Raw genomic sequence first — 12,675 nt, 5'->3', positions numbered from 1 at the left:
CGAAACGCGTCAGGCTCTGCTGAGGCTGGTTATGCCTTTCTCTCCTCCTGTGTGGAACGCGCTGATCGTGGAGTGAGCCCCGCCCTTTGGGTAACTTGTGAACCTTGTTATATGTATGGCTGACCCGGCCAGGGGGCGCACCGCCGCATATGCATTGCGGTTCTGCTGCAGGTTGGAACAAACTGCGGATCAGACCTTTCTGGTGCAAACTTGAACGGGGGAGAATACGAGAGGCACACCCGTGATTACAGAACTATTTTACTGAATTGCAGCCTTCAGTTCACTGGGGTTTCATTGCAAAGACTACCGGTCCCAGAATGCTGTGTGGATATTTTACTCACCTGAGTGCAAATGTCACAATAAAAGAGGGACAAATACCGGTTTCTTGTTGTTGGCTGTCATTCGGTAGCAGAAAAGACTTTGAAGAAGGGAGGATCCCGAAACGCGTCAGGCTCTGCTGAGGCTGGTTATGCCTTTCTCTCCTCCTGTGTGGAACGCGCTGATCGTGGAGTGAGCCCCGCCCTTTGGGTAACTTGTGAACCTTGTTTTATATATATATATATATATATATATATATATATATATATATATATATATATTTGTGTGTATATATAGCACCAGTAGTGGTAAGCATTTACTTTTTGAATATAAGTCTTACTGTTTGATATGCTGGCACCAATATATATGTTGCAGAGACTATCTGTTTTTTCATTCTGTTCTTATTTTTCTCTTAGATTCCATCAATCATCAACACTTGTTTCAAGGATTAGATACAAGAGATTCTTTACTTAATGTTGGGCACTATGCCATAATGTTTACTCTTTGTCGTATTACAAGCTGTGTCTAATTTGGTTTTCGGCATTGATAATATTGTCAATACAATCACTTCTGTTAGTGGGTGGCATGTAACTCTTCATAATGAGAGAATTAATTAATGTGCCATCACCAATGCACTCCATGTATATATATGTATATATATGAGTTGGATACTTGGTTTTACCATGCACAATTTTGCACATTAGCACTATTTTGCACTCTATTAAATAGCATATTTTGCACGTTCCCTGTAAAGTGAGACTTTAGTATCAATTTTAGACTGTATATTCATAATATGGAGAGGGTCAACTTGTGTATTACTCAACAAGGAAAAAGAAAAAAAAAAGGAGATAGGAGATTTGATTGGAAATACACTTCAGTCAATGGGTAACTGTATTGTATGATATATTTTGTAAATATTGTGTAAATATATCAATTTACCTTTCCCTTTGTATATACATATATATCAATATGAATTTACCTTTCCCTTTGTATATAGACCTATGAAAATTGTTAATTGGGTTTTAGACAATATCTCCGATCATGCAGTATTTTCTCTATGTCTATGTTTTGCTTAAGTCTCATTGGGGACACACACAGTATATAAATTGCACTTATTGGTTCTTTTGGTCATGTGATCAAGGCTGCCGTGTTGCAGCCGAAACGCGTCATGCTGGGGACAGAAGATCAATAAACCACCTTTAATTTGAAAATAAGCGCAGTTTTGTGGTCTGTACCTACGTCTGTGGAGTCGGTGTCCATTGCCGATTAGTAGGAGTTGGAACGGATATATATATATATATATATATATATATATATATATATATATATATATATATATATATATATATATATATATATATATATATATATATATATATATATATATATATATATTTGTGTATATATAGCACCAGTAGTGGTAAGCATTTACTTTTTGAATATAAGTCTTACTGTTTGATATGCTGGCACCAATATATATGTTGCAGAGACTATCTGTTTTTTCATTCTGTTCTTATTTTTCTCTTAGATTCCATCAATCATCAACACTTGTTTCAAGGATTAGATACAAGAGATATATTGTATGTATTTATTCTTTACTTAATGTTGCAGTGACATTACATTTTTAGAGGTCCTGACGAAAGCCTGGGAGCTCAATCCCCAAGGCTGAAACATGTTGACCACATAGACAGTGAATAATTCCTAACTGTCTTTTTTCACTTGCACTTTTGATTTTAATTTGGAAAACTCAGCTGAAAATACACTGAATGAATGGTTGCACTGTATATCTCAGGAGTTTATCCTATTTTAACTCACAGTTTTTCACTTTATGCACTGCTCTTTTACACTGATTTTGGAAGTAACATCTTCCCTGTTTACACTTCTTTCTTGTGAGATTCCACAAGACGATACAACCTTTTTCTTGTTTCTTCCTCATGCTGAAGGGAGAACCTGACAAAGTTGATTGGTAAAGTCCCAGATGATGCCACTGGGCACACACTTATGTGCAATGATGGGATACCAATTATCCTAAAGTGGCTTTGTTTCACTTTTTTTAGTTTGTTTGCACTTTAGTTATCTGCATCAGTGTGCCTCTTTTTCACTCCCTTGACATATAGCGGGAGAGTGAGAATAAGAATACATATCTATAGACTGTACTTCGTAAAGACGCATATTTTTAGACCACCTTTTTGTTTATTGTTATTGTCATTTGTAAGGAGTAGGGGGACTTACAATTTGATGGTCTCGAAATATTTTTCCCTCTGGCCCTCCCTTTGTAGTATTTTAATGTGTTCACACCCAAGCACATTACGCCACTTTACAGAGTTTGGCATTGAAGCGCTACTTTTATTTTCTCGTCTTTCTTTGAACAACATTGTTTTACTCGGTTGGGAAAGTGCACCATTCCTGGTGGTACTGCAATACCTGGTTGATGCGTGGGCTGGCTTTGTGTTCAGGGATGTGTAAATGTAAATGTAAATTGATACTTGTATAGCGCACTACTCACCTGCAAGGGTCTCAAGGCGCTTGTACGAATACCGCTCTGGAACCCATCCTGGCTTTCCCTGTGAGGCGTCCAGTCCTGGGCACCCCCAAGGTGAAGGCCAGGCATCCTTAGCGTTGTGGGGGCCGTTGTGGAGATTAAGCAAGCTATTACCCAGAGTTGCAGAGTGGGACTCCATGATTGGAATAGGCACGGAGGCGAGAATTATCAGGTCCGTGGAATTTTGAGCCCAAGACCCACCGAGGCGGAGAATTGAACCCTGGTCCCGGGCTAGATTTCTGCATCAGGGTCTGCGCTCTAATCATTGAGCCACACTTCTCTTTTTAAATAATACTGCTTACGTTTTGAACGGTTATAAGCCCGGTACCCATGTCCTTAACTTTTCGGGCAAAAGCACTCACTGATTTCTGAATTTCTGAATAGTTAGTGTAAAAGCATTAAGGTAACCATGTTGTTCCTGCTTACATTTCAAATGCTTTACTCAATTGTGCATTCCCTATGAGTCTTTACTTTGTCCAGCATGTTGTTACTTTTTTTTCAGGCAACATATTACTCTTTAGCGTAATTTGAATTGAGTCGCATCCAGGTGTTTATAGTGGGGCACAATTGGGTTCTAGCTGAAGGCAGAGCGAGTGGGGCAGTATGGTGTTCAGTGGGGGAGAGGATGTGGCACTATGGTCAGAGCTGCCGAATTTGGAACTGGGGAACCAGGTTCAGCCTTCATGACCAGTCTCCCAGACCGCTCTCCTGCGGGAGCACACTCCCATGCTAGACCTTAGAAGGCCCCACAAGACCTTAGAAGCCCTGGTGTCTTAGGACCTACAAGTGCACCTTAGCAGTGGCAAGTGTGGGTTAACCTTGAAGGCCTGTTCACTACAATCGATACTGAAGTTCACCTCCAGTCTTGCAGGCAGGCCTATGAAGCAGCACACCCTAGAGCAACAGTGACTCTCTCACTGTGACTCTGTCACTGAGATCGCAAGACCCTTGAGCAGGTTAGGACAGTGAGAACGGTGTGACCACACTGGGCACTGATTTTGGGAGGGGGCGTAATGTTTGCAAGTATATTATGGTTTTAAAAACAATTGCTGACTCCTACCTGGCCTCAAGCAATTTTCAGCAACAATAAAAATGTCATGATAACTCCAGTGATTAAATGTCTTCCTAGAGAGAGGTCAGAGTTTTGTCTAGTGGAAGGGTTGACAATTGTAAAGGTAGCGCCAAGGGTTGATGCACCTGCTGCAAAGAACATGTACCATGCAGATCACAAAGTGTTGTGACTAGGTCAGTGGGTTACTACTTTTGTCAGAGGGGCCCTTTTGTTACTTGCAGTTTATAAGTTCAAATCCTAACATAGAACAGTCAGAAATTAACTGTCATCAAAGTGCTGCATGGAAACTGCAAGGTATAAATTAGAGCATTATGGTTTTTACCCCCAGTCTTTGCTTATCCTAATGTTGCAAAAAGTGTTCATTTGGATAGAAATCCATTCTCATTATTAAAGAGAACCACCAACCATGATATTACATTTTAAATTCTGAATTTGTGTTTCTCCAGACCAATCACTATTAAACTACACAGCCTTATAGTATTGTTGTCATGTGACTCCTACAACTTGTAGACCTTTTGTAACTTTTTCTACACAGTGATTTACACATGTATAATTGATTGTCTCTGTGTAATGTGTGTGATGTAAAGTGCTTGGATACCGTACGCTGGTAAGAGTGGCGTTGTAAATCAAATTAAATGTATCTGAGAGAGAGTGTGTTTATGGAGACTTGAGGGGCACTATTAAAGGTGGTACTGAGGGAGTCTGTGGCGGAGGTGGTCATTGGGGGGCACCAACAAACATTGGTGCACAGGGCGCCACCAGCACTAAAGCCGGCCCTGCCCTTGAGGCCAGTCCGCCTCATCCATTGGTAACTCCATTGGCCTTGTTTCAGCAATATTAGCTACAACTCACCAGGGATCAGCAATGCAGGATTTGCATGCACACTAAACTAGGTTTGCAAACTTTACAGTCTATCTACTTCATGCACAAACACTTTTAACATGTGCTGCCTGCTGTGGGGCCACTGGAATTATGCAGCAATGGGGATGGGGGGCTAAATTATGTAGCAAAAAAGGCTGCAGCGTAATACAATACATTTTCTGATACTTTATTTTGACATTTTTACACATGCTAACAGTCTGTGCAAAGATTTTGCCTCATTAGTACCAGTGTAACATCCAAATGCAGCTGTGAGAAAGGTGATCAGTCAACCTTTGCAAAAGGCTGTCCACTTCGCAGCACCACAAGTCACACTTTTTAGTAACTTTGTATCCAATTCAGCTACAAACTATTTATTAGTTAAAGCTGTAAGATTATGCAGCAGGTGATGTATTGTGTGGCAAATATGGCAGAGCCATAATTATATAGAAAACATTAGCAAACTAGGATATTTTGCCATTCATGTTTGAACTGCTCTTGTGGAAAAGGGTAGAAGGGCTAATGACAAAAACTGCATGGCTCGGAGACAAATGGCTTGTGATTCCACTTTTAAGCATATGTTGGACATTCTGTGATTGCAAACATATCCCACTTTGTCGATGTATTTAAATGTCAATAACTCATATTAAACCTTACACAATCATGTGTATCCATTGGTCGAATTAAATAACATAATAAACTATAACTGGTCAGTGAAAAGCAAATACAAAAATTGGAATGTTTTGCACATTCTGGCAGCACCTCTGACTCCGCCCACTGACCCAATCCTCGGGTTCCCCTACCTTTTTTCCCCCATTCCGACCACTGGTGTAATGACATGGAGTGAGGCGTTAACACTTTGACAGTCGGATGCTCTTGAAAAGAGAGATAACCCAAAGACATCAAGAGAGTATTCCCTCACTCAGGCAGAAGAGGCACTGCAAGGCCAAAGGTTTAACCATGCCCATTTGCAGAGAAAAAAAGGTAAAGCCAGTGCAGGCTTCATTCCCGCACACTCTCCTTCTATCCCTCCCCCCCCCTTTCTCTACCACTCCCTCTCTTCCCTAGCCCCTCATAAGCGTCTTTTATACACAGCACCAGTGCATTGGATAAAGTCGCATGCATTCTAGATGTGGGAATGAGGTTGCATCCATACGGGAAATAGCCAAGAAGAAAGGGTGCTCAGGACGCTGCTGGTTGAAAAGTTCATGTGGTTGGGGTTTGTTAATAAAGGTTTAGAAGGAGGTGGTTCGTTGTGGGAGAATTAATGGAGGTCTTCAAAGTTTTCACCGGCTGCATACAATACACCAAACTAAAACAAGATTCATAGAGCGCACAGCTGCCCAGCCAGGCGCCCCGGCGCTAGAGTCAAGGAGAAACCTTTCATCATCCTTCTTTACAAACCAGCCGCGTCTAATGAGGTAGTTATGTGGAAGTGCACACCAACACTTAAAGGTGTGAAAGTCCATGCACGCAGCGAAAAAAGGAAGCCCGGAGAGTAAATGCGAGTCTGTGGGAGGAGGAGGTGGGAGTTGGGGGGGTGGGGGGAGGGGGGAGGGGTTCGGGGAGATAAGGACATCGACTTCGCTGGGTTACACTATTGGACGAGTCCATGATGGGGGCACTTAAGACGAGGGGTGCGGGGGAGGTGGTAGATAATGGCATCGCCGGCGCTGGGTTACACTATTGGACGAGTCCATGCTGGGGGCACTTCAGACTAGTCCATGCTGGGGAAGGGGGAGCCGAGACGGAGAGTGTTGTTGTTCGAGCGGGAGGTGGATGTGCACGCTTTGGGCCTGCTTGCGGCTGCCTTGGAGGTCGTCTGGCCGCAATCCCCTTCTGCTTCCCATTATGACGCACTGGCAGCGCTGAAGACAGCATGTTATGAGTTACTTTAGGGGACCACAGGGGGCTGCAATGGCCAGCGATTCCTCCTCTAATCAAAGCCAGCTCTGCGCCGAGGAAAGCCGGCAAGACAGGCCTGCCGCGTCCACTGAAGTATCTTGTGTTTTTTTCACTGCTTCCCGAACACTCTCCCCAGGAGCTTTCGCTAACTTACTGACGATGGGGGGAAAGAGGGGGGAACAAAGATCCAGAGAAAAAGGACACATGCGGCCCCATTAAAGGTCACACAGATTAGGGGTTCGGGACTACAGAACCTATCATGAAGCAAATGACATCTCTGGGCTAATAGGTGGTGGGCTGGTAGATCTCAGGTTTTTTTTTTCACAGTGGTGGGTGGTCCTTCTGCAGTTACACAGTATGAACCGCAGGCACTATAACCCTTGTTTTCTGTGTGAAGGGACAAAGACTGAATGGGCATGGATGCTTTCCCATTTGTTAGGTGGAGTAACCTTACGTGCATTACCGCTGGCACACGAGTATGTCTAAGTACTGCACCACCTGGATGACCTCCAGCGCCTGTGCATCTCACCACCTGTGTGCTGGTGGTACCTGCCTGTCTATCGGCATGGTACTACTGGAAACAATCAATCAATCAGGGGTTTGCATAGCGCAAGCTACTCACCCGGAAGGGTCCCAAGGCGCTGAGGGAGGGGGAGGCGGGCAAGGGGAGTCCGCAGATTCTGGAAGTTCACGGAGTTCCATCGAAGAGCCAGGTCTGAGGTCCTTTACGAACTTGGGGAGCGATGTAGTCTGTTGGAAGTGGAGGGGGAGGGAGTTCCATGCCTTGGCCGTGAGGAGGAAGAAGGAGCGTTCTCCTGTTCTGTTTTTCTTGATCTGAGGTACTGTTGCGAGGGAGAGCTGGGCCGAGCGGAGAGAGCGCTGGGGGGCGTGAAACACAAGGCATTGGTTCATTTTGGTGGGCCTGGTTCTGTGGACGGCCCTGTGTGCGTGGGTGAGAAGCTTGAAGGTGATTCTCTTCTTGACAGGGAGCCAGTGTAGGGTCCGTAGGTGTTGGCTGATGTGGCAGTGGTGCGGTAGGTTGAGGACTAGTCTGGCGGCGGCGTTCTGGACGTTCTGGAGTCTGCTGGTGAGGTTCTTGTTGATCCTGGCGTAGAGTGCATTGCAGTAATCCAGTCTGCTGCTGATGAGGGTGTGTGTGACAGTTTTCCTGTGTTCAGGGGATCCACTTGAAGGTCTTGTAGAGTAGGCAGAGGGTGTGGTAGCAGGAGGAGGGGATGACGTTGGGCTGGTGGTCCATTTTGAGTTTGGAGTCCAGGATGATTCAAAGGTTGCATGCATGGTACATGGGGAGGGGGTCCCCAAGGTCAGGGGGCCCCCAGGTGTTGTTCCAGGCATCGGGGTGTGGGCCCATGGTAAGTATCTCGGTTTTATCCGTGTTGAGTTGAAGGCAACTGTTCTTCATCCATCAGGAGACTGCTTCCATTCCGTCTTGAAAGTTGTGTTTGGTGATGTTGGGTTCTCTAGATTGTAAATTGTAAATTGTTGTGTCTTGTAAAGCGCACTGCTACCCGGAGGCCTCGTAGCGCTATAGACCGCTGGGGAACCCGTCCTGGCTTTCCCTGTGAGATAGTCCCTCCTGGGGGTCTCCAAGGTGAAACCAGGCATCCCCGGCGTTTGTGTGGGGCCGTTGTGGAGATGAGGCAAGCTAATGCCCAGAGTTGCCGAGTGTGCTCCCTGGTCGGAGTAGGCACCGATGCGAGAATTATCAGTCCGCTGATCCTGGTCCAAGACCCTGCCGCGTCGGTAATCGAACCCTGGTCCCGGGCCGTTCTCTGCATTCGGGTCTGCCGCCTCTAACCAGTGAGCCACACCTAGATAGGGAGAAGAAGAGGTGGGTGTCGTCTGCGTACAATGTAATGTGGAGTGCATGTGCTCTGACGATAGATGCAAGTAGATGTTGAACAGGGTCAGGCTGATGGAGGATCCTTGTAGGACTCCGCAGGTGGTTGGAGTCGGTGCAGAGAGGAATGGGGGGAGTCTGACTCATTGCGTTCTGCCAGAGAAGAAAGAAAGGATCCATTCAAGGCCTTGTTCCAGATTTCTGCGTCGTGGAGTCTGTGGGCTAGGATGCGATGAGAGACAGTGCCGAAGACTGCAGAGGGTTCAAGGAGGATGAGGGCTGCAGTCTCTCCTATGTCAAGGAGGGTGCAGATGTTTTCTGTTGCTGTGAGGAGTGTGGTTTTGATGCTGTGGTTCTTCCTGAAGCCTGATTGGGAGGAGTTGAGCATATTGTTCGCTAGATAAAGGTTGCGAGTTGGCTGTTGACGGCTTTTTCCATGACTTTGGCCAGATAGAGGAGGAGGGAGATCGGTCTGAAATTCTTGAGTTTGGTGGGGTCCTCTGAAGGTTTTTTCAGGAGAGTGTTGATCTCGGCATGTTTCCAGTCATTGGGGAATGAGGCGGTCTTGAAGGAGCGGTTGATGATACGTCGTAGTTCAGGGTGATGATGTCTGCGACTTTGCGGTAGATGTGGTGGGGGCAGAGGTCTGTGGGGGCCCCGGAGTGGGTGATCTTCATTATTCTCAGAGTGTCTTCAATGCTGAGGGCGGTCCAGCTGTTAAGTGTTGGTTACACGCTGCTGGTGGCAGTGGTGGGAGGACATTCCTCGTGGGAGTTGTTGTCGTCGAAGTTGTCATATATTGTCTTGATTTTGTGATGGAAGAAAGTGCTGAGTCTGTTGCAGAGGTCCCGGGAGGGAGTGATGTCAGTGGACTCGCTGTTGGGTTGGGTGAACTCTTTGGTGATGCTGAAAAGTTCCTTGCTGTTGTGTGAGTTGATGGGGATTCTGTCCTGAATCGCATTCTTCCTGGAGAGTCTGATGAGCTTGTGGTGGGCCGCAGTCGCTGTTTTCAAGTTGTCGAGGTCAGTCAGTGTTTTGGAGCTCCTCCACAGTTTTTTGAGTCCTATGCAGGTGCGTCTGGAGTCTAGCAGTTCAGTGGAAAACCAGCTGGCTTTTTTGGCGTGGGGCTTGGAGGCTTTCTTGAGGTGGCTGATGGTGTTGGCACAGGCGGTGATCCAGTTGTGTAGAGTGCTGGCGGCGGTGGTGGGGTCATCTTCTGTGGTGGTGGGAGTGGAGCTGCTGAGGGCGGCGACGAGATGGTCATCAGAGTTCTTGTTCCAATTCATGCGTTGGAGCTGTTGCAGGCGTGTGCGGGGGATTTTGGATATGAAGTTGAAGTGGGCACAGCGGTGGTCCGTCCAAGGGAGATCGGAGGTGTGGCTGAAGGTGATGGAGTACCCTGCTGTGAAAACAAGATTGAGGATGTGTCCAGCTGAGTGCATTGGTTCGGGCACGATCTGCTTGAGTCCAATGGTGTGGAGGTTGTCCAGGAGAGAGACGGAGTTGGGGTCCTGGCGGTTGTCGAGGTGGAAGTTGAGGTCTCCTAGCAGCGTGAAATCGGTAGAGGTGATGGCATGCGGCGTGATAATGTTGGTGATGGAGGCAGAGAAAGGAGCGCAGGTCTCGGGGGTTCTGTAAATGAGGGGGCCTCAGAGGGTGGAGAACGGCTTGGTCTAGATCTGAAATGGAGGTGTTCCATCAGGTCTGTGGTCCCGTCGGAATAGGTGCTCAGCCGGAGATCGGTCTTGTGGGCGATACCTCCTGTGGGCGGTTGGGGCGATCGCGATGTCTGGGCCGGAGGCAGCGTTTGTCCAGGTTTCGGTGAGGAAGGCGATTGCCGGGCGGTGCTGTTGAGGAGGTCCCAGATTTCCGTGGCGTGTCTGTGGAGGGAGCGGACGTTGAGCAGGATGCATCTCAGGGTTTGGGGTGCGATGGAGCTGTTGCTGGAGGGATGTAGAGGATCCTGGTTCTCAGCGTAGGTGATTGAATGGTGGCAGTGACGGCAGGTGAAGGGTCCATGTGTGTCATGAGGTGAGGAGTGCTTGCAGTTGAAAATCTTGCTGGCGCCGAATTCGTGAAGCACCCAGGAGCGCAGAGGAGCTGTAGTTCTGGTGGGCTGGGCTACCAGAACTGGTTAGGTCGGGTCACAGGCGTACGCAGGGGGGTTTGCCAAGGCGTGCCAGCGGTGCGGCCGCCATTAAATATGAGAGGAGGAAGGGAGACACACCTGGGAGGCGGGAGAGGGAAAACCAGTGGGGGGAGGGGCCGCGGGGACAGCAGCGGCGGGGAGAGAGCGGGAAAGGGACTGGTGGTGAGAACGGGCAGGGGGCACCAAACAAGGGCAGAAACAGAGGCCGAGAGAGAATACCAAATAATACAGTAGAAATATCAAGAAAATAGAGAAAACAAAAGAAATACGAAGAAGCTCAGGGCAAAAGCAGTCAGAGATACTAGGCAGGGTAGGCGCTGGACTCGAACCAGGGGCGACGCGGAGTGGGAGACCGAGGCACTCAGGTGGAGCTGTGCGCCTGGGTGAGTAGTACCCTGGCCAAAAAACAATCACCCGGTTACCCCGTGACTGCCCTGGCATCACACAAAGACGTTGTTTCTTCTACCATTTTTCCTACACTGAGACCGTTACAGTCCTATGTATCATATAGATTATGCCAATTCTCGCTTCCTAGCCACTCAGTGCCACCACGCGAAGACTTTTCTGGCATGGATTTATAAATAAAAAAAATAATGCATAAACCCTTATTTAAAAAAAAAAAGGTGCATGCCAGCGTCCTGAACGCTACCTACTGTGCAGCGTTCTTCCTCAAGCCTGTTCTCATACAAATACATACAGGGAAATAAAAATTAAACACTTCCATATGCGTCACTTCTGAAGACTGCCAAGAGCTCTGTATCCGTCCGTCTAAATGCATGCAAACCGGAGACAGCGAAGACACGTTACACTCTGAGGTACCCCTCCAGAACCAGGGACCGTTCCCGGGATGTTTCAAATCAAAAGCGCGCCAAAGATTCTAACAGGCACTGCACGCCACGCTGAGGAAAACTATTCAGAACATATATTGAAAATAATCACCAAAGAATGTTCGAGGCGTGCGTGTGAGCTGTAGATCAGCGGGCTCGGAAGTGACCCCAGAATCAACTGTAGTGGTTTTAACAATTACTGTCATTTGATGACCTTTTGCATAAAACATGAGGGTGAATGTTTCTGTGAAGTCGTTTAGTAAGAACAGGATGTTCTGAGAAATTACTCTTTAGGTTAACAAACCGTATAAGTTTATTGGTGTGCAAAACAATATTAGGAAAAAATGTGAAAGGAATACGTTATTTTTCTAAAGGAACACTGCTGATCATGGTTTAAGGCCCTGTGATAGCGACTTTGTTCAACAGGGACTTCAAATGTGTACATTCAAAATATAGACTGCATTTTGTAATTTTTATTGTGTTTGCTCACTTGTCTTGTAACACAAGCGTTATGATATCAAGTGGGGCTAGGCTCAACTTGTCAAATGTAGCCTTGTTGTGGGCCGATCAATACAGCGGCCGTGTTATGTGGAAAAATGCATTTATTGTCATTTTCACTATAATAGTGTGATCTTTGCGTTCTGCAATGGAAGTGAAATTCACTAAATATTTAATAGTTCTCAAGATAATACCTACCAAAAAAGAAAACAGAAGGTTGCCTTTCAGCTTTGTCCAAAATGGTGTAAATGGCTACCTTGGCAAATGCAGTTCAGCAAAATAGAAGTTACCTCATTTAGCTTTCTTTCTAATGAGAAATCCCGCTTTTCCTGTCTTGAGCTATGAATATTTCTCTATATTTCTTTCTTTTGCTCACCGTAGCTCCTTCTCCCACTTAGAGTTTTGTGATGTTGTGGGTCTTCAGCTCCTCAACAAGTAGGAGCAGAGCTGGCTTTAGTACTGGTGGAATCCGGTGCGACAATCTTTTTTTGCAATCAATCAATCAATCAATCAATCAATCATGACATTTGTATAGCGCGCTACTCACCCGGAAGGGTCTCAAGGCGCTTGGGGAAGGGGTCCGCTACTGCTCGAACAGCCAGGTCTTCAGCTGTTTCCTGAAGGAGAGGTGGTCCTGGGTCAGCC

This window comes from Lissotriton vulgaris, chromosome 2_1, assembly GCF_964263255.1.
Source record: "Lissotriton vulgaris chromosome 2_1, aLisVul1.2, whole genome shotgun sequence".
NCBI lineage: Eukaryota > Metazoa > Chordata > Amphibia > Caudata > Salamandridae > Lissotriton > Lissotriton vulgaris.
The sequence above is the reverse complement of the archived record's forward strand: the minus strand, read 5'-3'. Positions refer to the sequence as shown.